This window comes from Solanum tuberosum, unplaced genomic scaffold, assembly GCF_000226075.1.
Source record: "Solanum tuberosum cultivar DM 1-3 516 R44 unplaced genomic scaffold, SolTub_3.0 scf00231, whole genome shotgun sequence".
Lineage (NCBI taxonomy): Eukaryota > Viridiplantae > Streptophyta > Magnoliopsida > Solanales > Solanaceae > Solanum > Solanum tuberosum.
In genome coordinates, this window is record NW_006239157.1 from 1,044,765 (window position 1) to 1,050,301 (window position 5,537).

Consider the following 5,537-nt stretch of genomic DNA (forward strand, 5'->3'; position numbering starts at 1 on the left):
AAGGGTTCAAAAGAGGGTTACTTTTTCAAAAAGAATAAGGCTTGTAATGTGGTTGCCAAAAAAAGGATCGGGTTCAAAGGGGACAACTAAGGATATATTTAGTACAAAGGTGGGATTTTTAGGCCAAGTGGACTTCAAGAACATCAAAGAAAGCCTAAGATCATTTCTCCAACCAAGCTCAATCAAGACCAACCGGGCAAGTTCTAGGTGACAAAAGCAAACACAAGGCATTATTCAACAACTCACAACACATGGCCTGCAAATCAATCAATATGGTTCAAAATCTTACTTCCTTATCAAAATACAAGTAGCATTGAACATTTTTAACCACTAAAGAATCAAAAGTCACAAAAAGAGTTGTAAGAGTTGTCACAAAATCATTCATGACATGCTCAACCTTTTAAAAATAGAGAGGTATGCTCAACACTATTCACATGCATGACTATGCTCTTAGTACCAACCAAGTCAAAACCTTCCCAAAAAGACGACGATTTTGCCCCGAAGAAAGTTGTCAACCAATCCATCATCAGGCAACCTCATGCATCTATTTAGGAACAGCTACTCAGACTTCGCCACAATCAACGCCAATCAAACACTCACAAGCAATCAACGATTTACCCTTAAGAAAGTTATCACTCTCTATCCATCATCTGGCATCGTCAATCCAAATCTTATTATCAAAACAAAAACCAAGAAGCTACAAACTACAAATCAAAAACTAAAATAGACCAATCCAACACAATATCAACAGACACATCCACAATATCAGGACAAGGGCACACCAATCCATAACAAAGAAAGAAAAGTATGCCCGATAAGGGCACAAACACTGTATGCAGAAACAATCAACAAAATTACAACAAGGGAGGCACCCCCAACTGAAAATGAGATTGTGTTCTCACAGTCAAAATATCAAAAGAGAATACGAGGGACTCCCTGAACTGCATCACTATGAGCTCGAGCCAGTAGAAAATGTGAGGTCCTTCTCATCTGAAGCATTGCTACCACATAAGCTCCTACGCTTTCCCTTTATAGATGCTACAGAGGAGGAAACCATCAGAAAACGGGATGAAAAGAAGTCATACTCTGATCAAAGATCCAGCAAAAAACAAATAGCACATCGGTGTGTAATCACATTATTGAGAAAATTGGATGTGGAAAGGATACAAATGAATAGGACAAGTTGGTGGATGGCACACAACTCAGGAAAATTCAATGTTAATAGTGCTTGGGAGATTTTGAGAAATGCAAGTAACAGGAAGAATTCAAGTTCATTTGGGAAAAAGGAATTCCTAAAGTCTCTTTTTTCATATGGAGGTTATGGAAAAAGAAGCTTCCAATTGGGGAATTTCTAATACGAATAGCCCTGGTAGATGATGTAAGGTGTTGTGAAACATTAGCCAAAGAATCCTACGAGCATCTTTTTATTACTTGTCAAGTAGCTACCACTTTGTGGAAAACTTTTGCAGCAGCAGAAGGTTTGTGAGGCCCTTTCCCACATCCGAAAGACACCATGTTTAAATGGTGGAATGCTACATGTTCTGTCAAACTCAGACCACGTTCTAATGCTGTCCCTACTTTTATAATGTGGCAAATTTGGAAGAGGAGGAATGTGATAAAGCACGGTGGTAAGATGTCTGTGCAAGGTATGATGATGGAGATAAATAGGAACCTTCACTACTTGGCAATTACAAGGTATCCTTGGTTGAGGAACATCCCTGATAGTTTGCGTCTGATAGTGAAATTCTTTGAAGCCTATACCCCATTAATTGAATGTAAAGTGGTGAAGTGGAAACTACCTAACGAAGGTGTCTATAAGTGCAATTCAGATGGAGCTTCAAAAGGAAATCCGGGACCTAGTGCAAGTGCTTTCTGCATTAGAAATGATGCAGGAGAGTTTATATTTGCTGAAGTTAAAAGCTTGGAAAGTGCTACCAGTTTAGAGGTAGAAGTAGTGGTGTTGAGAAGTGGACTGGAATTTTTGTATTTAAAATAATTTGCTGCCTGTTATCCTTGAAACTGATTCTTTCACAGTCAAACAGACACAAGATGGAATATGGGAAGCCCCATGTAACATGGCTTGTGAAATCAAGATGATAAACAGATTAAGGGCTCATAGAGATGTAGAAATCGAGCATACACTAAGGGAAGGCAACATGCTAGCGGATTTTTTTTGCTAATCAAGTTTTCTGTTTTGTAGGTACTCAAAGATTGACATATAATTCAATACAAGAAGTCCAAAATGAAGGAAAAGCTCTAATAAACATGGATCGGAATGAAATTCCCAATATACGGCTAACAGGATGTCAAAATGAGAACTTCAGAATGCTATAATAACGATATTATGCTAGAAACTGTAAGGGCTCGCAACAATCACAAAGATTTTCACTGGAAGAGAAACAGACTTACTAGATCGTGTGTGAAAGTTGCAATTGGATCTGAATTTTTCTCTCCTCTTTGGCAGTGGTATTAGTTCTCTGTGAGCTCAACCTGCCGAGAAAGGGAATTACTCTGAAATGATTTCAATGTACAGCGTCACGAAATTCAGTTTTGTACAATTAAAGATTCAACCAAGAACACAATTTAAGATTCAAGATTTAACACAGAAGCACAATTCAAGATCAGACCCAGCTACACATTGAATCTGAAGTCATAAGCAATCATTAACTATGGCGATTCCAGACGAGTTGAATTAAAGTTGGAAAAAAAAACATCTGGGTTAGGAACGACACCCAAAAAAACAAGAAAATCGAGATTTTGGATTAGAGGAAAAGGGAAAATGGGTGAAGGTAAAATGCATCAGGTTATCATAAGAATGAAATAAAACAAAGAGCAAAGCAAAACTTTATATGTATAACCCCTCAATTCAAGAACGAAAAGGGGAAATTGTATCTTCTTTAAAAGGCAAACGACACCCAAAACCTCCATTGCAAATCTTCTTGAAAAGGAAAACGACACCCAAAACCTCCATTGCTTATCTTCTTTAAAAGGCAAACGACACCCAAAACCTCCATTGCAAATCTTCTTGAAAAGGAAAACGACACCCAAAACCTCCATTGCTTATCTTCTTTAAAAGGCAAACGACACCCAAAACCTCCATTGCAAATCTTCTTGAAAAGGAAAACGACACCCAAAACCTCCATTGCTTATCTTCTTTAAAAGGCAAACGACACCCAAAACCTCCATTGCAAATCTTCTTGAAAAGGAAAACGACACCCCCAAACCTCCATTGCTTATCTTCTTGATGCTACTGAGAGTAACAGATGATCCAAAGAGATGGAAGAATGGAGGCAAAAGGAAAATATTTTCAAAACGCAAGCGTGATGAGCCGTTACACTTCTGCTCCTCTTCGCTTAATTGACAAAACAAATAAAAACTAAATCCTGCTAAATGGAACTAATAAATAAATAATATACTCAATATTGTTATTTTTTTCTACATATATTTTAACACATGCACCAAAATAAATAAATAGTAATAATATAGGGGTGATTAGGGTTGGACATTCGGTCGGGTCGGTTTATGATATTCGGTTCAGTTTTTTGGTTTTCGATTTGGCTCGATTTTCGCAATTTAAACTCGTTTTTTTTTTCGGTTTATGAGATTACATTAGATATGTTGGTATGAACAAATAAACCTCCTTGTAAAATTTCAAATAAGGTGTGATTTGATCTCTGATAGAACATACACAATAATTAGATGATTTTTAAAAATTTAGGACCTCATTACTTGTTATACATCTTTAGATTTAGATGTTATACGCTCACTTTCAGTTAAAACATTTCCAAATAAGCATACAAGGTCTCTGTCTCTGAATGTGAGAGACGAGAGTGGTCGACAAGTGGTTTGTGCGAGTCATGACGACAGCGATGGCGACGACCTATGGTGTGCATAAGTCACACGATAACAACAATGGATAACAGAGATGAGCGGATTGTGGAGAGGTTAATGGTTAGGACTTAGGAATTTCAATTTTAATTTTGGATTAATTTTAAATTGGGTTAATTTTAATGGGTTGTGGGCAGTAGCCATTTGGGGGAGTCCAGGGCTCAAGGCATGAGTTCATGTAAGTAAATTACATTTCAATTTTATGGTTTAACCAAATTAAATTATTAGAAACTCAAAAATCGAACCGAAAAAACTAAAATTTCAATACTTTAAATCGAAACCGACCAATCAAATTGAAATCGAAATTTAAAAAAATTCAGTTCGATCAATTTTTTCGATTTGAACCGAAATATGTCAAGCCCTAGTGATGATGTACAATAACTTATTGTACATATATTAGTGATGAAAACTTGAATAGATACACAATTATACTAGATGTCCCTCAAAGTGTGTCATCTTGGTTTTTTGTCTCTCGTAGAAAAAGTCTTAAAGACTAGTATTTTTTCTTCAGTATCTCTTTTAAACTTGGCAGCAAAACTTACTTCAGCATTTTAACTAAACAGGCATTTAAATACCTCTGAACAACTTTCAAGTTAATTAAATTACACCCTAAGGGGTGACGTGACAGAGTGAGTTGACTCACTCTCCTAAATGTGCGTGAAGATATTAAAAAAAATTAAATTTATAAAATCATACGCATGTCATTTTCTATCGGTCAATATATAATTAGTATTTTAAATATTATTTTATTGATATATTAACTTTTTTTAAAATATGTGAATTTTTTTTATGGTTCTTTATTTTGTTATCTTCCCCAATATAGCTTCTTCTCCATTGAAGCATCACCGCTTCCTTCATCTTCATCTTCATCTTCAACTTTGTTCACTACTTCCATTTTTACCAATCCTTTAGTAATCCATAAAAATCCAACACCAATATCTTTTATTGACGTCAATTTCACAAATATAACAATTTACATAAATTTTGAATGACCTGTTTTTATTTTTATTTTTAATTTCCACAAGACAAATTCGAGGTGGGGGAGAGGGGAGGGATTCAAAGAAGAAAGAATGGTATTGTAGTAGTTCTTCTCTAAAGTTATTTTTTTTAAAAATTGAATTTTTTGAGTGATCCGTTTTAATTTTTTAAATTCTCACAAGGCAGATCCAAAGAGGGGAAAGGGAGGGGAGAAGAGAGGAGGAATTCGAAGAAGATAATGTTGTATTGTAATTGTTCATCTCTAAAGCAATTTTTTTTAAAAATAAATTGTGAAGAGGAAGAAAAAAGAGCAGTGAAGGGATAGAAATGATGAAGAAGACAGAAGTGAGGGGAAGGGGAAATAAAAATAAGTCTTTGATTTTAGAAAATGTATTTTTAATTATTTAATTAGTGTAACTTTTTAAAAAGTGTTAAAGAAAAAAATGGTGAATAAACAAAAAGAAATAAATAAAAGTAATGATGTGGTGGTGACTAAGACTGGGCGCCGGACCGGAACGGAACCACCGGACTGGAATGAACCGGTACCGGACCGGAACGGGATAGGTTGACCGGTTTGTTGACCGGTACCGGGATGAACGGACCGGAATTACCAGGACAGATGCTCGGTTTCGTCCCGTCCCACTATATACTGGGATGGAATCGGAACGGAT